This window comes from Macaca mulatta, chromosome 1 (genome assembly GCF_049350105.2).
Source record: "Macaca mulatta isolate MMU2019108-1 chromosome 1, T2T-MMU8v2.0, whole genome shotgun sequence".
Classification (NCBI taxonomy): domain Eukaryota; kingdom Metazoa; phylum Chordata; class Mammalia; order Primates; family Cercopithecidae; genus Macaca; species Macaca mulatta.
The window spans coordinates 217,858,684-217,883,111 of record NC_133406.1 but is presented as its reverse complement, the minus strand read 5'-3'; the positions used below and the strand labels follow the sequence as shown (position 1 = coordinate 217,883,111).

The following is a 24,428-nucleotide window of genomic DNA, read 5'->3' as shown; positions in this document are numbered from 1 at the left end:
TGACCAACATGGAGAAACCCCGTCTCTACTAAAAATACAAAATTAGCCAGGCGTGGTGGTGCGTGCCTGTAATCCCAGCTACTCGGGAGGCTGAGGCAGGAGAATCGCTTAAACCGGGGAGGCGGAGGTTACAGTGAGCTGAGATCACGCCACTGCACTCCAGCATGGGCAATAAGATCGAAACTCGTCTCTCAAAAAAAAAAAAAAGAAATTTAAAGGTCTGGTTTAGCTATAAATTCTTAAATAAAAATGCAGGTTTATTCAAATGATTAGAGTTGGTCAGAATTAATTACGACTAATTTTAAAGAAACAGACAGGGCAAGGCACGGTGGCTCACACCTGTAATCCCAGCACTTTGGAAGCCGAGGCGGGCGGATCACAAGGTCAGGAGATCAAGATCATCCTGGCCAATATGATGAAACCCCATGTCTACTGAAAAAAAAAACAAAAAATTAGCCAAGCATGGTGGTGCACACCTGTAGTCCCAGCTACTCGGGAGGCTAAGGCAAGGGAATTGCTTGACCCTGAGAGGCAGAGGTTGCAATGAGCCAAGATCATGCCACTGCACTCCAGCCTGACGACAGAGCAAGACTCCGTCTTAAAACACACACACACACACACACACACACACACACACACACACACACACACACACAGAGTCCTTCATTAAAGAGAAAAAAACAAAAATGAAATTTTCCAGCAAAGGTAAAACAGCATTACATAGGTTCTATGGTAAGAACAAATGAGAGGGAGTATAATATGATCTATAACACATGCCCCCCAGGACCTTATCAACTCAAACTTTAGTACTGTGTGACCTAAAAGATTAGTCCAAATCATTCACTTTACAGATGAGAAAACTGACTCTGAAAAAATTACATTAATATGACCAAGGTCATACTCTCTGGCAGCGACAATGACAGGACTAAAACCCAAACTTCCCCAGCTCCCCGTTAAATGCTTACTTCCTTTCTTGTAATCAAAGGCTTCTAGAACTGCATAACAATGGTGCTATCTGTCATATGGCAATCACTTCAGTCAACATATGCTCTGTCAGAACCTCTAGTTCCACTATATCATCTTTATACATGGCATGGGCAATGAACTCTAGGCAATTAAATCAAAAAACCCACACAGAAAGTATTTCCAAATCCTATATCCAGTAAGAGACGAGTATCCAGAATACACAGAGAGATACAGAGAGCTTATGACTCAATAATAAAAAATAGCCAACTAAAAATCGGAAAAGGATTTGCACAGGCATTTCTCCAAAGAAGATATATGAATAGCCAATAAGCATATGAAAAGATGCTCAACATCATTAACCGTTAGGAAACTGCAAATCAAAACCAAAGTGAGGCCGGGCGCGGTGCTCACACCTGTAATCCCAGCACTTTGGGAGGCCGAGGCGGGTGGATTACCTGAGGTCAAGAGTTCGAAACCAGCCTGGCGAGCATGTCGAAACCCCACCTCCACTAAAAATACAAAAATTAGCCGGGTGTGGTGGCAGGCACCTATAATCCCTGCTACTCGGGAGGCTAAGGCAGGAGAACTGCTTGAACCCGGGAGGTGGAGGCTGCAGTGGGCCAAGATGGTACCACTGCACTCTAGCGGGAGCCACAAGAGCAAAACTCCATCTCAAAAAAAAAAAAAAAAAAAAAAGAGATGACACTTCATCCCCACTAGTATGGCTATAATAAAAAAAAAAAAAAGACAATAACAACTGTTACAAGAATGTAGAGAAACTGGAACCCTCATACATTGCTATTGCGAATGTAACATGGTACAGACACTGAGAAAAAGGTCTGGCAGTTTGTCAAAAAGTTAAACATAGAGGTACTATATGACCCAGCAATTCTACTCTAGGAATTATACCCCCAAAAATGAAAACTTATGTCCATACCAAAACTTGTAGAACAAGTATTATTTATGACAGCCAAAAAGTGAAAACAACCCAAATGTCCATCAACTAAGAAACAGATACACAAAATGTATTATTATTATTATATTATTATTATTATTATTTTGAGATGGAGTCTCGCTCTGTTGCCCAGGCTGGAGTGCAATGGCGCGATCTCAGCTCACTGCAACCTCTACGTCCCGGGTTCAAGCGATTCTCCTGTCTTAGCCTCCTGAGTAGCTGGGATTACAGGTGCATGCCATCACGACCAGCTAATTTTTTTTCTTTTTTTTTTGTATTTTAGTAGAGACAGGGTTTCACTGTGTTGCCCAAGCTGGTCTCGAGCTCCTGAGCTCAGGCAATCCACCTGGCTCAGCCTCCCAAAGAGCAAGGATTACAGGCGTGAGTCACCACGCCCGGTCAAAAAATGTAGTATTATTATACAATGGGTTATTAGCCCTAAAAAAATAAAACGAAGTACTGATAGATACTACAAAATGTGGATGAACCTGGAAAACACTATAGCAAATGAAAGAAGTCAGACACAAAAGTCTACATATGGTATGATTCCATTTATACAAAATGTCCAGAATAGACAAATCCATGGAGATAGAAAGTAGATTATGATTGCCAGGAGCTAGAATAGCAGAGAATGGAGAGTGACTGCTAATGAGTATGGGTTTCTTTTGGGAGTGATAAAAATGTTCTGAAATTAAATAATGATGGTTGCACAGCCCTGTGAATGTACTTTTTTAAAAACACTGAATTATACACATAAAATTATTTTTATGGCATGTCAGTTATATGTGTGTGTGTGTGTGTGTGTATAAAAATGAGGCCAGGCACAGTGAGTCACGCCTATAATCCCAGCACTTTGGGAGACTGAGCTCAGATTGCCTGAGCTCAGGAGTTCAACACCACCCTGGGCAACACGGTGAAATCTCGTCTCTGCTAAAAATACAAAAATTAGCCGGGGATGGTGGCACGAGCCTATAGTCCCAGCTACTCAGGAGGCTGAGGCAGGAGAATCGCTTGAACCCAGCGGATGAAGGTTGCAGTGAGCCGAGATCACACCACTGTACTTCAGCCTGGGTGACAGAGCAAGACTCCATCTCAAAAAAAATATATATATATATATACACACACACACACACACACACACACGCATCATATGTATATTTTGTATAAATAGTGTGTGTGTGTGTGTGTGTGTGTATATATATATATTTTTTTTTTTTTTTTTTAAACACACACACACATAGACACCAAAGCGTACTTCCCACTCATTTCCCATCCATGTCCTCTCTGGTTGGAAAAAGTAAAATGCCAACACAAGATGAAAGCATCAAGATCTCAATTCAGTATCCATTGAGTAAGGGATGTACTATAAAGTGGGAATACAGAGATAGTCTGATCTTATGATATTCATAGTCTTATTATAAATAAAGTACGCAAACAATTACAACACAATGTGTTAAGTGCAACAACAGATGTACAAAGGGCAGAAGAAGGTATAGTTGACCCTTGAACAATATGGGTTTGAACTGCACAGGTCCATTTACAGATGGATTTTCTTCTGCCTCCACTACCCCAAGACAGCAAGACCAACCCCTTCCTCTTCCTCCTCAGCCTACTCAATGTGAAGATGACAAGGAAGACCTTTATGATGATCCTCTTCCACTTAATGAACATAAATATATTTTCTCCTGCTTGTGATTTCCATAACATTTTCTTTAGTTTAATTTATTATAAGAGTACAAGTATATAATACATACAACACAGAAAATATGTAGGTTTAATGCAGTGGTTCACACCTGGAATTCCAACACTTTGTGAGGCTGAAGCAGGAGGATTGCTTGAGGCCAGGAATTCAAGACCAGCCCTGGCAACATAGCAAGACCTTGTCTCTACAAGGAAATTTTAAAAATTAGCTTTTTAAAAATTTTTTTAAAAAAATTTACGGGCTTGGTGGCACGTACCTATAGACCCAACTACTTAGGAGGCTGAGGTGGGAGGATCACTTGAGCCTGGGAGGCTGAGATTGCTGTTAGCTGTGGTCACACCACTGTATACCACCCTGGAGGGCAGAGCAAAATTCTGTCTCAAAAAAAAAAATGTGTTAACTGGTTATGTTATTGGTCAACAGGAGGCCATTAAGTTTTGGGGAAGTCAAAATTACATTCAGGCCTTGGAGAAAGTAAGGGCTGGGTGTATTTTCAAGCTGAGGGGCCACCCTACTACCACCCCCGCATCATGGTGTTTCCTCCAGGAGTCCAAGAGCCTTGCCATTCCTCTTGGTGAGTCCTTCAGGAGTTGAAGGGCCTGGCCATTCTTCTCACTCCTGTAGTGGCACCTATCCAGGCTCTCTGCTGTTTTCTGACTTAGGGCAACTACAATCATGGCTGACAAATGGTAGCCACTCACATGGGTGGGAGAAAGGGTACTACACATATTACACATATGTACTACACATATTACACTTACACCAAGCTTCTGGCCATCTCTTGTGGCTTCAAGCAGAACCCCAAGCAGTTCATGATCACCTGAATCTTGCAGATGCACAACCGGGGGGCCACGCCCTGTCCTCAAACTCCTGGGAGCTGATGGTACTACTGGGCAACTTGACTCACAATGCCATCTTCAACTACCACTGCAGTGCCTCGTGGGACAGTGGCATGGCACTGCTTGCCTGGCTTCTCAGAGCCTGGTGCCAGCGCTAAAAGTCCTTCCTACCCTTTGAGGCCACCGAGCTGCCTTTCTAGCCCTGGACCACCACGGAGGTGGGCATCCAGCTGGTGTGCAAGACAGGTATGCTCGACTGGATCTACTGTGAGCCCTTCTCAGCCTCCTTGACCCCTTGACCCCTTCTCCCACTCACAAGAGCCGGGGGCACATGTGAGGCCCCCTCAGGGCCTACAGCAGTGTCTGCTGCTGGCAACACCTGCTGATGGCAGCACCCTCAGAGCTGCATCTCTCCCTGGTCACTCTGCTCGTGGCCATGATGGAGCTCCAGACCATCTCTGACGTTGGCCTGCTCAGGCATCAGAGCCAGCCAGGCCACACCAGGCTCATGCTGGAGCCCAATCCAATGCTCAAGCACCTCACAGGCTGGCTCCTTAGCCACAGTGTGACTAGGGAGAAGGTGGATAAAGAGCTCACCAAGGTCCTCCTGGAGCTGTATGGCAAAGAGGCCAAGTACAACCACAGCTACCTGGTCTGTGGACTGGGAGAGGAGCAGTCCCTACCACCCCTCTACTCTGACCAGGCCGGCGGGTTGGAGCCACCCATGCATGACAACTAGCCCTCAGCCTGGCTCTTGGAGAATGGGACACGGCCTGGCCCCACATTCCTGGAAGGTGGGGAAAGGAGGAAGGCTAGATTTCAGGAAAGCTGCTTTCTGCTTTGAGTTCAGAGGAGCCAGGCAAGGGAGCCTGGGACCTTGTAGGGAGACAAAAAGCCTTGGGCAGTGCCCTCCCAGTGTATCCTTTAAGCCTCCTGTGGCAAAGCCACACCCTCATGCCATGTTCAAGGGACCCAAGAAGACAGGTGTGTTCTTGCCCTCAACCACTCACATGGGTATCACTGGTCAGAGCCAAGGAGGGGAGCAAGCCACATCAGTGGCCACTTGGAATGTGTCTCTGGTGTCCCTGGAGGCAACGAGAGCAACCAAGTACATAGTATTCAGTGTGTTACATTTTGGCCTGGGCAGCAAGGTGGGTGGGCACAGCGGTGTAGCCATCCCTCTGCCACATGGGCCACCACAGCACTATAGGCCAAGCAGGGAGACGTCATGGCCCATAACATGAAATCATCTTGAAGTTTTTACTCTAATTTTTGTGTTTTTTTGGAAACAGGGTCTCACTGTCCCCCAGGCTGGGGTGCAGGGGCAAGATCATAGATCACTGGAGTCTTGACCTCCTGGGCTCAAGTGATCCTCTCACCTCAGCCTCCCAGGCAACTGCGACCACAGGCACACACCACCATGCCCAGCTAGATTTTTTTTTTTTTTGAGACGGAGTTTAGCTCTTGTTGCCCAGGCTGGAGTGCAATGGTGCCATCTCCGACTCACTGCAACCTCCGCCTCCCGGGTTCAAGCAATTCTCCTGCCTCTGCCTCCCATGTAGCTGGGATTACAGGCGGGTGCCACCACACCCGGCTAATTTTGTATTTTTTTTTTAGTAGAGACGGGATTTCTCCATGTTGGTCAGAGTGGTCTTGAACTCCCAACCTCGGGTGATCCGCCCGCCTCGGCCTCTCAAAGTGCTGGGATTACAGGCAGGAGTCACCACGCCCGGCACAAGCCCAGCTAATTTTTTAAAAAATTTGTAGAAACAGGATCTTGCTACGTTGCCCAGGCTGGTCTCGAACTCCTGGACTCAAGTAATCCTCCTGCCTTAGCCTCCCAAAGTGCTGGGATTACAGGCATAAACCACCGCACCTAGCCTACTCTAAATTTTTAAAGGTCTTTTTAATGCAATATTTTTACTTACTATTTTATTTTGTGGATACATGACACTTTAATTTTGGTGACAGTCATTTCTCCTTTTGTAATGGTTTTTCTCTTAAGGCAATTTTTTTCTTTTTGGCATTGCCTCCCACTCTGAAAGGGCATTTTTGCTGTTTGATCACTGAGGAAGGAGCTGCCAGTCCCTTCTGACGAATCTGGATTCTCTAGGTGCGTTATGTGGCCTCGGGATAATCCGAGTTCTGAATCTGGCTTTAGGGTATGATGGGGCCAGAATTACACATTACAGCTTGTGAGAACAGAGCCCTGGTGGTTCTGGCTTCACACCTGAGGTGCTGGGCACGCAGGCATCCAACAAATGGTGGCTGCATAAAATACATATATATATGTGTGTGTATGTGTGTGTGTATGTGTATATATGTATGTATATATATGTGTACACACACACAGATTTTTGACAGCACCAGAGGGTTGGTACCCCTAACCCCCACATTGTTCAAGAGTCAACTGCAACTTACTATGGATCAGGGAAGGTCTCACAGAAGAGAAGATATCTTTTTTTTTTTTTTTTTTTTGAGGTGGAGTCTTGCTCTGTCGCCCAGGTTTGAGTGCAGTGGCCGGATCTCACCTCACTGCAAGCTGCGCCTCCCGGGTTTATGCCATTCTCCTGCCTCAGCCTCCCGAGTAGCTGGGACTACAGGCGCCCGCCACCTCGCCCGGCTAGTTTTTTGTATTTTTTAAGTAGAGACGGGGTTTCACCGTGTTAGCCAGGATGGTCTCGATCTCCTGACCTCGTGATCCGCCCGTCTTGGCCTCCCAAAGTGCTGGGATTACAGGCTTGAGCCACCGCGCCCGGCCGAAGATATCTAAAAGTAGATTTTAAAGAACAAATAGGCCAGGCACAGTGGCTCACACCTGTAATCCTAGCACTTTGGGAGGCTGAGGTGGGAGGATCGCTTGAGCTCAGGAGTTTGAAACCAGCCTGGGCTACATGGTAAGACTTCATCTCTACAACAGAGTCTTACTCTGTTGCCCAGGCTGGAGTGCAGTGGCACAATCTCTACTCACTGCAACTTCCGTCTCCTGGGTTCGAGCAATTCCCTTGCCTCAGCCTCCTGGGTAGCTGGGATTTCAGGTAACCGCCAACAAGCCCAGCTAATTTTTGTATTTTTACTAGAAACAGGGGTTTCACCATGTTGGCCAGGCTGGTCTCGAACTCCTGACCTCAGGTGATCCACCTGCCTCAGCCTCCCAAAGTGCTGGGATTATAGGCATGAGCTACCCCACTGGCCTCTATTTTTCCTTTAAAAAAAAAAAAAAAAAAAAAAGACTAGAAGTGCTTTCCAAGCACATAATGGGAGCAAAGATGCTACATATCAGTCCATGGACTGATGCCATGCTAAAACGTCATAATGGCATTTAGAAGCAGGGCAAATCATTTCTCCAGAGTGATCTGACAAAGCTTGATGGAGAAATTTTTTGCTTTTGTTTGTTTTTTGAGATGGAGTCTCACTCCATCACTCAGGCTAGAGTGCAGTGGCACAATCTCAGCTCACTGCAACCTCTGCCGCCCAGGTTCAAGCGATTCTACTGCCTCAGCCTACCGAGTGGCTGGGATTACAGGCACCCGCCACTGTACCCAACTAATTTTTGTATTTTTAGTAGAGACGGGGTTTCACCATCTTAGTCAGGCTGGTCTTGAACTCCTGACCTCGTGATCCACCCGCCTAAGCCTCCCAAAGTGCTGGGATTACAGGCATGAGCCACCGCACCTGGTCTATGGTAAAATTTAAGCTGACTCTTTTAAAATGAGTAGAATCTATGTATAAAAAAGAAAAAGGACTAGTAGGAAATAATAAATAGTGGGCAAAATACAACTGGAAATGCACATACTTAGTTCGGCACAGCCAGAGTAACTCAGATTGCTGAAGCAGCACTGCCTAGTTACTGGTGATGGCATGACTTTAGTAGAAACACTGTCTATAGTGTTTTAGTTGCTTCAGTTGTTTTTTGCACATATTTTTTTTTTTTTTTTTTGAGACGGAGTCTCGCTCTGCCGCCCAGGCTGGAGTGCAGTGGCGGGATCTCAGCTCACTGCAAGCTCTGCCTCCCGGGTTCACTCCATTCTCCTGCCTCAGCCTCCCGAGTAGCTGGGACTACAGGCGTCTGCCACCTCGCCCGGCTAGTTTTTTGTATTTTTTAGTAGAGACGGGGTTTCACCGTGTCAGCCAGGATGGTCTCGATCTCCTGACCTCGTGATCCGCCCGTCTCGGCCTCCCAAAGTGCTGGGATTACAGGCTTGAGCCACTGCGCCTGGCCTTTTTGCACATATTCTTACCATAAACATCCCTCTAGGATTGTTATGCTGGATAAAACCTTTGCGCCAGGCTGTTTACCATCCTTATTTAATTTTTACAAGAAATCTGAGATAAGTATTACTATCCCAATTTAACGAGAAACTCAACTTCAGAAAGGTTTGTAACAGTTCACGATAATACATCCCAGCATTCTGTTAGGTGTTGCAAATTTATTATCTCACTTAACTCTTCAAACAATCTTAAGAACTAGGTATTATTGGTATTTCTATTTTACAGACGAGAAAACTGAGGTTCAGGGAGGTTATGCAATTTACTCAGGGTCACAGTGGTATTAACAGGCAGAACTGGGAATTAAAATTCAGGACTGCCTTATCCTAAAGCTCTCTTCCATTACAGTATAATACTCTATCTATCTTCAATCTTAACTCAGTCCAATCCAATATGTTTTGATTGTTATATTCTCTGCATTTCCAGTAACTAAAACAGTAGCAGCCTCTTGCAAAGACAGGTACAATATACATTTGCCGAAGACAGTGTTTTTATGTATTAAATGTAAGGGAAGGCTACAGCCAGAGAAATGCTAGCCAAGAGAAGCCCCAACACAAAGTGACTTCTCAAAGACTCTTCTTTTCAGGTTTTTCCAAAGGATATGGAAGAGTCTCCAATGCTACAGTATACTAGCCTGAGACAGAAACGCAAATAAATCTTTTCATCAAGATGGAAAGAGTTCATCTGACCAAGATCTGGTTACAGCAATGCAGAGATCTTGCAGTACCTACTGCAGCAAAATCAGGTGCTGACAGCTGAGAGATATCAAGTGGCATAAGGCTGTAAGAAAGGAAAAAAGTCCTAGAAGTACTTAAGATTCCAAAAATGTCTCTAAACGACTGCAGGAAACTGACACACAACAAGAGTGGGATTCTGTTAAATCCGTTTAAGAGTTAAATTGGTGAAACAACTCACATAACACCAAGAGATCATACTGGTAGCTCACGTCTCCCCTCATTTTACCTTTTTTTCACATAAAAAGGTAAGCTGTCTTTTCAATTCCCAGGAAATGTGATATCCTTCAAATATTGTTTCTCAGCTTCCCAGATGGCTAGGCTAGACTAGGACATAAGAAAGATGCAGTGACATCCTTCCTATCTCCCATCTAACAGCAGGAAGAGAATCAAAAACCAAAAGAAGAAAGGAGTAGCCAGCAATGATCTCTTCTCTCATTCCAAACACCACCGGTTAGTCCTGCTTATATAAGAGAGGTTAACTATTAGAACACATCCCAAGTCTTTTCATTTTTCTCTTTCAAGTTGGGGTTAAGGAATGTTTTAAATTGTATTTCATTTTTGTGGGGGTTTGGGGGGGATTTTTTTGGTTTTGTTTTTTTTTTTTTTGAGACAGGGTCTTGCTCTGTCACCCAGGCTGCAATGCAGCGACATGATCACAGCTCACTGCAGCCTCAACTTCCCAGACTCAAGTGATCCTCCCACCTCAGCCTCCCAAGTAGCTGGGACCACAGGCACATGTCACCATGCCCAGCTAATTTTTTGTATTTTGCGTGTATGCAAAGACAGGATTTCACCATGTTGCCCAGGCTGGTCTCAAATTTCTGGGCTCAAGGGATCCTCCTGCCTCAGCCTCCCAAAGTGCTGGGATTACAGGTGTGAGCCACTATGCCCAGCCTATTTCTTTTAATTTTGTTCTGGTGTCCTTAAATAAGTTTCTTCATGGATTTCTTTGTAAAACAAGACTTAATATAATAGACTCTAGACCCTACCTCTCTCACAGGAATGCTATTTGAAGGAAATGTTAAAGTACTTGAAAAACTTAAAAGCATAACACAATAACAGGTAATATTTACTGTGTTTGTTTTGTGTCATTTAAAGCCCTTTGCGTGAAGGAATGTATTGTCTCACAACAACCTATGAGGCAGATACTATTAACCTTTTTTTTTTTAGACGGAGTTTCACTCTTGTCGCCCAGGCTTAGGGTTTTTTTTGCTTTTGTTTTTGTTTTTTTTTTTTGAGATGGAGTCTTGCTCTTGCTGCACAGGCTGGAGTGCAATGGCACGATCTCGGCTCACTGCAACCTCCACCTCCTGGGTTCAAGTGATTCTGTTGCCTCAGCCTCTAGAGTAGCTGGGACTATAGGCATGCGCCACCCCACCCAGTTAATTTTTGTACTTTTTTTTTTTTTTTTTTTTTTTTTTGAGACGGAGTCTCGCTCTGTCGCCCAGGCTGGAGTGCAGTGGCCAGATCTCAGCAAGCTCCGCCTCCCGGGTTCACGCCATTCTCCTGTCTCAGCCTCCTGAGTAGCTGGGACTACAGGCGCCCGCCACCTCGCCCGGCTAGTTTTTTTTTTGTATTTTTTAGTAGAGACGGGGTTTCACCGTGTTAGCCAGGATGGTCTCGATCTCCTGACCTAGTGATCCGCCCGTCTCGGCCTCCCAAAGTGCTGGGATTACAGGCTTGAGCCACCGCGCCCGGCCAATTTTTGTACTTTTAGTAGAGACAGGGTTTCACCATGTTGGCCAGGATGGTCTCATCTCTTGACCTCATGATCTGCCTGTCTCAGCCTCCTGAGTAGCTGGGATTACAGGCGCATGCCACCACGCCTAATTTTTGTATTTTTAGTAGAGACAGGGTTTCATCATTATTGGTCAGGTTGGTCTCAAACTCCTGACCTCAAGTGATCTGCCTGCCTCAGCTTCCCAAAGTGCTGGGTGTGAGCCACCGCACCCAGCCAACCTCATTTTTAAGATGAGTAAACTGAGGCCCAGAAAAACAGAGTTCCTTTCCCTAGTTTACACAAATATGATATGGTAGAGCTAGAATTCAAACTCAATTCATCTGAGCCAATAAATTTGATTATACAGTACTCAAATATACTTACGATATGTAACGAAAATTATGTTAGAATATTACTACACATGGATTAAGGAAGCAAACACAATAACCTAGTAAAATATTCAACAAATACTTGAATTCTTTGTCCCCACCATCATAACACCACTATCTTTTCTTTCTTTTTGAGACAAAGTCTCCCTGTTGCCAGGCTGGAGTGCAGTGGTGTGATCTCCGCTCATTGCAACCTTCCACCTCCTGGGTTCAAGCGATTCTGCTACCTCAGCCTCTAGAGTAGCTGGGACTACAGGCATGCACCACTACGCCCAGCTAATTTTTGTATTTTTAGTAGAGACGGGGTTTCACCATGTTGGCCAGAATAGTCTCAACTCTTGACCTCATGATCCGCCTGCCTCAACCTCCCAAAGTGCTGGGATTACAGGCGTGAGCCACCGTGCCCAGCCCATATACCATTATCTTTATGCATTCTGAGATTAACATGCACAGGAACATAGGCTCTGGAGTCACATAAACCTAGTCACACAATGTCACTTAATAGCTGTATGGGCAAGTTACTTAACTGTGTCTCAGTGTCCTCATGTGTAAAATAGGGATAATACCTATCACATAGAATTTAAGAACTAAATGGGACCCCCATGTGGTGCCTCACACCTGTAATGCCAGCACTTTGGGAGGCCAAGGTGGGAGGATCACTTGAACCCAGGAGTTTGAGACCAGCCTGGGCAACATGGCAAAACCCCATCTCTACCAAAACAATACAAAAATTAGGTGTAGTGGTGTGTGCCTATAGTCCCAGCTACTTGGGCAGTAGAGGTGGCAGGATCACCTGAGCCCAGGGAAGATCAAGACTGCAGTGAGCAGTGATCACACCACTGTACTCTAGCCTAGGTGACAGAATGAGACTCTGTCTCCAAAAAAGTAATAATAACGAAATGGGCTTTAAGAGATGCTTAATGCTGGCCTGGCACAGTGGCTCATGCTTGTAATCCCAGAACTTTGGGAGGCCGAGGCGGGTGGATCACCTTAGGTCAAGGGTTCCAGACCAGCCTAACCAACATAGTGAAACTCCATCTCTACTAAAAATACAAAAATTAGCTAGGCGTGGTGGTGGGAGCCTGTAATCCCAGCTACTCGGGAGGCTGAGGTAAGAGAATCACTTGAACTCAGGAGGCAGAGGTTGCAGTGAGCCGAGATCGCGCCACTGCACTCCAGCCTGGGGCGACAGAGCAAGACTCTGTCTCGGAAAAAAAAAAAAAAATGCTTAATGCTTTAAGAAAGTTGGCCAAAGCCAGGTGCTCACGCCTGTAAACCAAGCAAGCACTTTGGAAGGCTGAGGTGGGAAGATCATTTAAGACCAAGAGTTTGAAACCAGCCTGGGCAACATAGTGAGACCCAGTCTCTACTGAAAAAAAAAACAAAAAACACTAAATGGATTATAAACTCATCTCAGAATAGTTGTTGGCACACAGTAAGTGCTAAGCAAACACCATTAGCTACTATTGTTAGTATTTTTATTTCGTTTTTCTTTGCCATTCTTCATGTAAACAAATATCTAAAAAATATTTGCCTCGGCCGGGCGCGGTGGCTCACGCCTGTAATCCCTGCACTTTGGGAGGCCGAGATGGGCGGATCACGAGGTCAGGAGATCGAGACCATCCTGGCTAACACGGTGAAACCCCGTCTCTACTAAAATACAAAAAAAAAAAATTAGCCGGGCGCGGTGGCGGGCGCCTGTAGTCCCAGCTACTCCGGAGGCTGAGGCAGGAGAATGGCGTGAACCCGGGAGGCGGAGCTTGCAGTGAGCCGAGATGGTGCCACTGCACTCCAGCCTGGGCGACAGAGTGAAGACGCCGCCTCAAAAAAAACAAAAAAAAAAACAAAACAAAAAAACAAAAAAACAAACAAAAAAAAATATTTGCCTCAAAACTATCAAGTAATCTTGAAATGGGCATATGTTTTACATTTCACATTTCAGTGTCTCCATACTTTGGTAATATTTTCCAGTAAATTTATAATTCATGTAACTAACATTGCTGCCTATGCAAGCAACTACTCTACCATTCTGAACTTAGGAAATACAAGAATACAATAGCTACATTGTGTTTCTTATGTGTAGTGATAATATTGCAAACCCTTATCTCTTAATACAAACTGCCACATTTCTGCCACATTACATTTGAGAGCCACTCTGCATGGCTTTTCATCAAACACCTCAAATTAAAATAGGTAGTATCTTCTTAAAATTACTTACTTTTTCATTTGACAAATCTCAAACCCACAAGGTAAAGTGACTTGTGACTTGCTCAAGTTCATACAGGTAGATAATGACAAAGACTGACCCAGAACCTTCAGACTGAGTTTAAAGCTCTTTTTCATCTCTCTGGGCTGAATAATTCCATTTCTTGTCAGGGGAGGGGAATAAACATCTGAAAACAGTGAATGACTCAAATCTCCCAAGGTTAAAAAAAAATTTCAAGAAGCCAATCTTCAAAGGTCATTTAATGTAGCACAACAAAACAACCACCAAAGTGGCATAACTCAGTAGTTTCCTTCTCAAAAAATCAAATCATCTCGAAAATTTGCTTTACTAAATTTGTATTAGCTTAACCCAAATCTCATGCTACTTCGTCCCAGCTATCTCTGCAACTTTCTGAAACTGGGCAACTTCAGCTCAAAATTCTAATGACAAACTCCAGGGAACTGTCACAGTGCAATGTTATAGCAAATATTCCTGAAAATACGTGGTGCTTGGGAATTCTATTCCACTGAGATTCTCAGTGTAATTATTTTTCTGTGATAGAATCTGATTTGTTTCATGAAACCATACTAAAATAAAAGAGAACACAAAAATGTTCTCATTTAGGCCACTAATTGATATTAAAATTTCCCAAAATTTTTGGAGCAGTTCAAATCTAACAAGCATTTACCAAAGGACTTAATCCATATCATTCTTTTCAAAAAGTCTGGCCTATAATCCCAATGTTTTGGGAGGCCATGGTGAGAAAACCACTTGATCCCAGGAGTTCAAGACCAGCCTAGGAAACACAGGGAGACCAATCTCTACCAAAAATGTTTAAAATTAGCCAGGTGTGGTGGCACACGCATATGGTCCCAGCTACTCAGGAGGCAGAGGCTGGAGGACCACTTGAGCCTGGGAGGTCAAGGCTGCAGTGAGCCGTGATGGCAACACTGTATTCCAGGCCACATGACAAAGTTAGAACTTGCCTCAAAAAAAAAAAAAAATTAAATTCAAAAATAAAAATTAAGAAAGTCCACTCTAAAACAACGTAAGCCTTTTTATATGTTATAGATTTAATCAGAGTCAAGACCAGAAGTGATCAATCCATTTTACACACAAGCCACAGCAGGACTGGGGAGAGAGGAAAACAGGAAGACTAGCAAGTCAAATCAATTATTTACTTAAAAGTCCACAGAGTACAGAGCACTGTAAGATGTACAGTGCCAACATGCTCCACCCTTTCTCTGCTAGTCAGTACAGGACACAAGATGAACACCAGAGTCCAACAATCAGTTAAATGCCAGGCAAAATGGCCTTACCAGGCTAGATGGGGTCAAACACATATATTTTTAACTCATAGTCGAAAAGACTCAAGAAAGATGATCAACAACTTAAAATATTGCAGAGATATTAAGGAAAACAAAGGCTAGGAAAATATCTGAATACACAGACATTGGGTCTTTTTTTTTTTTTTTTGAAACGGAGTCTTCCTTTGTTGCCCAGGCTGGAGTGCAATGGCACAATCTCAGCTCACCGCAAGCTCCGCCTCCCGGGTTCACACCATTCTCCTGCCTCAGCCGGGAGTATGCAATGGAGAAGAAAACTGATCCATGTGGATCCTGGAAGTCATCAGACAAAAAGCAATAAAAATGGGGAGAGAACAGATGGTAAGGACTTTTTGAAAAATCAGAAGCTATGCAAAAATGGCAAAACAATGGTCTACAGGGACAGTGAATGACTAGAACTACAATGACTGCTCCCCTCGTCCAAGGAGTTGCAGAGTATTCAACCAATGAAAACAGAAATAATAGCATTCATTACAGAAAAAGCCTTGTTTTCACTTATGGGTTAGGAGACGGAAGAAATATGGGAAGAAAAAAAATTAAGAACTTGGAGGACTTTGCTCACATTTGTGCACAGGTTCTATCAGACCCAGCAGAAATAGGTAGTAAAGGGACATCAAGAATGAGGTAGAAAAGAATGGGACTGAGCTTTTAAAATACTGAGGCAATAAGGCAGATGGAACTTTGAGATAACTTTTTACCAACAGTGAAGATGAAGAAGAGTAATCTAAAGAACTTTATGGCTGCAGAGGATGAGGGGAATGAAGACAAACATACCAAAAAACTGCTGGACACCATAGACAACAAGTCTTCAGCACTAGCCCTAATTTTCAAGTGGAATCATCTCCAAAACCGACTTTCCCAGAAGCAGGACCTGAAACATCCTTTAATTTCATTTGCCAAGACTAGCAATTTGCTGAACTATGTCAATAGTTTGTTTGTGTTTGTTTTTTGAATTGGACAGTTGTTTTTAATAAAGATTTGTTGCGTTCTACAAAGGCATAGGAGGGACATTCCCCAAAAGATAAATGAATGCCACATGACTAGAACTGGGTCTTCTATTTTTATTTATTTATGATTTAGAACTCGGTTTTTTTGTTTGTTTGTTTAGACAGAGTCTCACTCTGTCGCCCAGGCTGGAGTGCAATGGTGCAATCTCTGCTCACTGCAATCCCCTGCCTCCCAGGTTCAAGCGATTCTCCCACCTCAGCCTCCTGAGTAGCTGGGATTACAGGCACCCGCCATCATGCCTGGTATTTTTGTAGAGATGGGGTTCCACCATGTTGGCCAGGCTGGTCTTGAACTCCTGATCTCACGTGATCTGTCCACCTGAGCCTCCCAAAGTGCTGGGATTACAGACATGAGCCACCGCACCCAGCCATAACTGGGTCTTTAAGGTCCCTTTGCACACTCAGACAGGATGGAAAAGGTTAGATAACACCAGTTAATATTTGGGTAGCACTTCACTGACTCAAATTACTATCTAATCAATTAGCTCAACTGACCCACTCTTTATTCCTATTCTTTTGATACGTAATCCAAGGATAGAGGAGTAGAAAGAACATAGACTTTGAAGTCACTAATCTAGAATTCTAACTCTCCCGGTTCCCCCAGGAATATTTCTTAAACCTCTAGGAGCTTCCATTTCCTCATCTGTAAAGTAGGAATAGTAGTACCTATTTCATGAGGCAGATGTAAAGATTAAAGTGTAAGTCAAGTACCTACTATATAGTAGATGCTTAAGAAATGGTAGATAATGGCCAGGTGCACTGGCTCACGCCTGTAATCCCTGCACTTCGGAGGCCGAGGCGGGTGGATCACAAGGTCAGGAGTTCAAGACCAGCCTGGCCAATATGGTGAAACTCTGTCTCTAATAAAAATACAAAAATTAGCTGGGCATGGTGGCACACACCTGTAGTTCCGGCTGCTCAGGAGGCTGAGGCAGGAGAATCGCTTGAACCCGGGAGGCAGAGGTTGCAGTGAGCCGAGATCGCACCACTGCACTCCAACCTGGGCAAAAGAGCAAGACTCAGTCTCCCAAATAGAAAAAAAAAGAAATGGTGGATAATATACTCCACATGTTGCAATGAAAGAAATGGAAGACTATTTTAACTAATGTCATTATAAACTAAACCATCCAAGCTGAACCACAATTTATTGGTTACTGTTGTTAATACACACAGGGCAAATTATGTTAAACAAATCATAAAATAACTAATGTTTTCCAAAAAGGCCTCTCTACCTAACAGTTAACCTAACTAAAGATGACAGTATTTATTAGGGTATGATTTTCATAACTAGGAACTTATACAATGTTTCATGGTTTGAAACATACTGTATTTTTTTCCAAATGAGTACTTCCAAAATAAACTAACCTTTTAACTTCCAGCTTAATCCTGGGGCAATTTTAGAGAATCTCAACATCTCACAAATAAATGGAATTGAAAAAGCATATGGATATAATGCAGTCAGCAGAGAATTTGAGGGCAGAAGAGAGAGGCTATGTCCTGCCCCCTTTTCCAAATTCAGTTAACTAATATCACAAATGTTCCTCAATTCTACCATTTCTTTATTTTTTTGAGATGGAGTTTCGCTCCTGCCCAGGCTGGAGTGGAGTGACGCAATCTCGGATCACAGCAACCTCTGCCCCCTGGGTTCAAGCGAATCGTCTGCTTTAGCCTCCCAAGTAGCTGGGATTACAGGCGCCCACCACCAGGCCTGGCTAATTTTTTGTATTTTTAGTAGAGACAGGGTTTTGCCATGTTGGCCAGCCTGGTCTTGAACTCCTAGCCTCAGGTGATCCACCCGCCTCGACCTCCCAAAGTGCTATCCCAAAGTGCTAGGATTACAAGCGTGGGCCACCGTGCCTGGCCAATTCTACCGATTTCATAAGCTTAAGAGCTATCTTCACTTTCTTTTCTTCTTTCTCTGCGTTATTAAGTACCATCTCTTCCTTCTCCAAAATCTCTCCAATATATTCCTTTTTCTTCCCATTCCACTTGCTAAATTCATGCCTGTATAGTGTTCACAATTTTATTTCTTTAAAAAAAAAAAAAAACCTTAACTGGCTTCCTTTCGGATAATCTATATAACACTTCTTGATTAATGTCATAATTCCAAGTTCATCAAGTCACTGCTCAACTTTTAAACCTTCAATGATTCCCACATGTTAGCAAGATCAGGTCCAAATTCCTCGGTATGACTGTTAAGACTGTTCATAATCTCAATAAGCATTCCTTCACTAATCTTATCTCCTTCCTAGTCCATAATCTAAACTCTATTACTAGATCAGACAAGTATGTGCAGTTCCCATCAATAATATGTTTATTCTAATCTCTATCTTTGCCCTTAATTTGCTCTTGCCTAGAAAACCATCTCCTCATCCTTAATTTTCTCAAATACAAAAGAAAAAAATTTAAAAAGTAAAACAAAACTTTCTCTTTCCTTTCCGCCTCTTCAAGCACTATCCATCCACCATTGAAAAACTCTAGTCTAACTGCCTGCATGAAGCCCTCACAGACCACTTCAGCCTAAACTAATCTCAGTAAACTGTAACCTGTCATTTCAACATACACTATTAGCATAACAACAGACTTCCTAGGGCAGTCATTTCAGTCAACGGTATTTTCACCCAAGAATAGTAAATTTTTCATAAGGCTAAATTATTTAACATGAAAAAACCCTTTAATCTGAGATGATGCCCTTTCTCTTACCTGTTTGTTTTTGTTTTAAGACAGGGTCTCAGTCAGTCACAGGCACTTTGGGAGTTCGAGACCAACCTAAGTGACAGAGTGAGACCTCGACTCTACTAGAAATCAAAAAAATTACCCACGAATGGTGGCACACACCTGTAGTCATCCCAGCTACTCAGGAGGCTGAGGTGGGAGAATCATTTGAGCCTGGGAGGTCGAGGCTGCAGCCCCAGCCTGAGCAACAGAGTGAGACTCTATCACACACAACCCAAATGCTCCTCAATTGGCCAATAAACAAACTCTATACAATGGAATACTACTCAGCAATGTAACGAGCTACTGATACATGCAATAATGCGGATGAACCTCAAAAATATGAGAAGTGAAATAAGCCAGACTAAAAGGCTACAGACTACAGACTATCACTTACAGAACATTCTGGAAAAGGCAAAATGATAGGAATAGAAAACAACTACTCCAATTCTTGCCTGAGGGTAAGAATTGGAGTAGACTACAAAAGAGCAGAAGGGACTTTGAGGAGGTGATGAAACTGCGAAATCTTGATTGTGGTGGTGGTTGGACAATATACATCTGTCAAAACTCACAGAACTTTGGGAGGCCATGGTGGGAGGATCACTTGAGGCCAGGAGTTCAACACCGGCCTGGGCAACATAGCCAGACCCCCATCTCTACAAAAAAAAATTTTTTTTTTAATTACCAGGCATAGCGGCTTGCGCCTGTAATCCCAGCTACTTGGGGAGGCTGAGATGGAAGGACTGCTTGAGGCTGGGAGATAAAGGCTGCAGTGAGTCACGATCACATACTACATTCCAGCCTAGGGGACAGAGCGAGACCCTGTCTTCTTTTTCTTTCTTTATTTTCCTTTTCTCTCTCTCTAAGTTACCTTATTATTTCCTTATTATTTCTCCCTGCTCCATTAACTGTCCTCCCATCTATTTTTCCATCACATTTCTTTAAGATTCTGGTAGTCACTTTAAAACTGCCCTAGGATCTAGTCTCAAACAAAATTCTTAACATAATCATAAGTCCTCAAGTTCCTACAGAAATTATTTTCGCATATGTTGTAAAATGTCTAATTTCATCAAATTACACTAAGAATACACCATATTACACTCCATTACAGCTGTGGCAAGAAGCATAAAAACTGTTATTACTGATTTAAACCTACCAGGGCCCATTACTTTGCTTCCACACCCTAACTACATTTTGTAAATATCTCCATAAGAATCTTCTATATTTAACTAGCTTCTATATACTTCTGTAAAGTCTTCCATTTAATGAATCTTTAAGTCCATCAAGATCTAAAAATGGCATTCTTTCGATCCCAGGAAACATAAGACAATGTTGATATCATTTACTTAGAGGGCAGCGCACACAGTTCATAAAATCATTATGTGTTAAAATAATGTAATGTTCAAGAGTAAACTCAAGGTCAAATCCTAGCTTGGCACTGACCTTGGGGCAAACCGATCTCACATCTTAGGGACTCAGTTTCTTTCTCTGCAAAATGGGGATAATAATAGTACTAATATGTACCCTAAAGACTTGCTGAAAGGAGATTAAATAAACACATATAAAGTACTTAAGAACCATAGCTGTCACACAGAAGTCAGAAACTGGTATCATTAGTCCTCAATAACTAAGAATTCTTCGAAAAATCTCAATTATAAACTTAAATGGGTCAGGAGTGGTGGCGGGTGCCTGTAATCCCAGCTACTTGGAAGGCTGAGATGAGAAAATCACTTGAACCCGAGAGGAAGGGGTTGCAGTGAGCCAAGATCACGCCACTGCACTCCAGCCTGGGCAACAAGAGTGAAACTCCATCTTAAAAAAAAAAAAAAAACTTAAATGAGCTGCTCATCACTAAAATGGCCTAAATCAGATAAATACCCCCAGATAACCAGGAAATCAGCACATTTTTTATATAGCTGTTCCAGGACTTAACCAAAAATTAACTTTATTTATCTCAACATTTAACATTACCAGTTAACATGAAACTAGATAAAAACAGAGATTTATGTTCAGAAACAGAAAAATGCTGTCAGACCAAGGTAAATGATACCATTTTTCTATTTGAGTTCTTCAGCATCTGTAGAAAGCCTATGCAAATAAAGTTGGCCAGGCACGGTAGCGCACATCTGTAATCCCAGCACTCTGGGAGCCAAGGCAGGCGAATCACTTGAGGTCAGAGTTCCAGACCAGCCTGGCCAACGTGGTGAAACCCTGTCTCTACTAAAACTACAAAAATTAGCCTGGCATGGTGGCATGAGCCTGTAATCCCAGCTACAAGGGAGGCTGAGGCAGGAGAATCGCTTGAACCCAGGAGGCAGAGGTTGCTGTGAGCCAAGATCATGCCACTGCACTCCAGCCTGGACAACAGAGCAACACTGTCTCAAAAATAAAAATAAAAAATAAAGTGTTGGAAAGTGGGCCAGGAAAATACATTTCTCCCTTTAATTATACGTAAGTTCAAATCTGTTCCTACACAGATTTGCCTGTCAGCAGACTAAAAATGTTCCTTTCTTACACAAAATTTAACAATATTAATTTATTAAGGTTATAAATAAAATCACAGTGACATTAATACAAGCTAATGTTTTCATTAAGAGAATTCCAATTTAATTGTAATACGGGTTATATTCATACCATGATTTGTTTTATAGAGGTTTCAGCACTGAAAACAAGTGCTGTTATTCAATGGCGCCATCTTGGGAGGTAAGATCTTCCAAGGATTGGGATGACTGGGTGCATCTTCCAATCGTGGCCAAGACTCAAAACTTTTTTGATGTGCCATTGACAGAATTCTCAAAGACAAACCTCACACACACACAAAATCCTAGTCTCCACCTTTTAGAATTACATTTCATTTGTGACCAAAAACAATGCTGACCACTCACTTCATTCACCAGACTTTCCTATCTCCAAAAGTTAAATACAAGCACCTGCAAAATGAAGACTTACCAGAATTAAGAACGCGCAATATGCTCTAAAGACAAATTCAAAAGAAATACACCAAGTATTTCAGAATTTGGAAATGTTACTAAAATAAATACATAACTTTCCAAGGCAGGGAGCAGTGGCTCACACCTGTAATCCCAACACTTTGGAAGGCCGAGGTATGAGGATCACTTGAGCCCAGGAGTTGCAGATCAGCCTGGCAACATGCCAAAATCCTATTTCTAACAAAAGATACAAGAATTAGTAGATGTGGTACAGCATACCTATAGTCCTACCTACTAGGAAGGCTAAAGTGAGAGGACTGCTAGAGCCCGGGAGTTCAAGGCTGCAGTGAGCTGTGATCATGCCACTGGAGTCCAGCCTGGGTAACAGAGTGAGACCCTGTCTCAATAAATAAATAATAATAGTAACTTCCCATTTGGAAAGTTCTAATGTTTGTTTTTAAAAAGCAGTCCTAGGCCAGGTGCAGTGGTGCCCACCTATAATCCCAGCACTTTGGGAGGCCGAGGCAGAAGGATCGTTTGAGGCCAGGAGTTCAAGATCAGCCTGGGTAACACGTCAAGACTTGTCTCGCCAGGCACGGTGGCTCATGCCTATAATCCCAGCACTTTGGGAAGCCAAGGCAGGCAGATCACCTGAGGTCAGGAGTTCAAGAACAGCCTGGACAACACAGTGAAACCTCGTCTCTACTAAAAATACAAAAATTAGCCCAGAGTAGTGGTGGGTGCCTGTAATCCCAGATACTCAGGAGGCTGAGGCAGGACAACTGACTGAACCCAAGAGGCAGAGGTTGCAGTGAGCCGAGATTGCGCCACTGCACTCCAGCATGAGCAACAGAGTGAGACTCCATCTTATTAAAAAAAAAAAAAAAAAAAAAACTTGTCCCTACAAAAAAAAAAAAATTTTAATTAGCCAGGCACGGTAGCATGCACTAGTAGCCCTAGCTACTCAGGAGGCTGAGGCAGGCGGATCGCTTAAGCCCAGGAGTTCAAAGTTGTAGTGAGCTATTATTGAGTCGCCACACTCCAACCTGGGCAATAGAATGAGAACCTGTCTTTTCTTTTAAAAAAAAAGGCAGTCATAATACCTTACAGTTGCCCCAGAAATGACTATGAAACTACACAGTAACAAAATTGGAAATGTGAAATATCATACGAGATCTGTGTAAAAGCAGTAAAATGATGCCGAAAAGTAATGAAACACAACTGAAATTGTCTAATTTAAACATTTAAACTTATACTTGTATTTGCTTACAGAGTGCCCCTGAAGGCACAGTATTTAATATGGTTAATTATATCCATTCATCTTTTTATACTTAGTTCACCTTGGTTTGAATAAACTGGGATTTTCCAAAATAAGAATTTTCCATACTGTTTGCTGTTTGTGAAATTTTTCTTGTAAAAGATGGGCTAGGCCAGGCGCAGTGGCTCACGCCTGTAATCTCAGCACTTTGGGAGGCTGAGGCAGGCAGATCACAAGGTCAGGAGTTCGAGACCAGCCTGGCCAACATGGCAAAACCCTGCCTACTAAAAATACAAAAATTAGCCAGCATGGTACCAGGCACCTGTAATCCCAGTCACTTGAGAGGCTGAGGCAGGAAGATCGCTTGAACCTGGGAGATGGAGGTTGAAGTGAGCCAAGATTGCGCCATTGCACTCCGGTCTGGGTGAGAAGAGCAAGACTCTGTCTCAAAAAAAAAAAAAGATGGGTTAGGGGCCAGGTGTGGTGGCTCATGCCTGTAATCCCAGCACTTTGGGAGGCCGAGGTGGGCAGATTACTTGAGGTCAGGAGTTCAAGACTAGCCTGGCCAACATAGTGAATGAAACACCGTCTCTACTAAAAATACAAAAATTCACCAGGTGTGGTGGCAGGCACCTATAATCCCAGCTATTCAGGGGGCTGAGGCTGGAGAAGCCCTTACACTCGGGAGATAGAGGTTGCAGTCAGCTGAGATGACAGAGAAAGACTCCATCTCAAAAAAAAAAAAAAAAGAGATGGGTTGGGGGTAAGAGAAGGAGTAATCTCAGTTTAGCTTATCACATTCTGTTCTAATCATTTTGACTACAGTTTACCAGAGACTTCAAAATTTGATTACTGTTCCCCTATCAAAGATAAAACTCTAGCATAGAAGTAATTCATGCCAAAGATGTCAGTAACTGGCATTCTTTAAAAAAATCTCAATCTGACCCTCAACAGCTTGTGACACTGGATATCTAGCTTCTGTGTGTACCAGTTTCTCATCTGTAATAAACTATATACTTACTTCACATGTAGTGAAGAATACATGAGATTATGTGCTTGAAACATGATAGGGACTCAATAAATATTTGTTGAGTGAATGAATAAATAAACCAATGTATGAAAAATGCTTAGGATAGTGTCTGTCACATAGCCAATGGCTAACAATATCAATACCATGCCAGGCGTGGTGGCTCATGCCTGTAATCCCAACACTTTGGGAGGCTGAGGAGGGAGGATTACTTGAGGTCAGGAGTTCGAGACCAGTCTGGCTAACATGATGAAACCCCGTCTCTACTAAAAATACAAAAATTAGCCAGGCACGCTGGCATGCACCTGTAGTTCCAGCTACTCGGGAGGCTGAGGCAGAAGAATCGCTTGAACCCAAGAGGT

General features: G+C 43.1%; 1 protein-coding gene and 1 long non-coding RNA gene across 17 annotated transcripts in view; one reads left to right on the top strand and one right to left on the bottom strand.

Annotated features, from left to right (window-relative positions):
• The window catches only part of LUZP1 (leucine zipper protein 1), a 96,690-nt gene that overhangs the window by 54,142 nt on the left and 18,120 nt on the right, over window positions 1–24,428 (bottom strand). The window lies entirely within an intron of this gene.
• Window positions 658–23,858, top strand: LOC144335362 (uncharacterized). The gene is made up of 2 exons (XR_013406172.1): window positions 658–1,433; window positions 23,586–23,858. It is a non-coding gene; the product is annotated as an uncharacterized LOC144335362 (long non-coding RNA).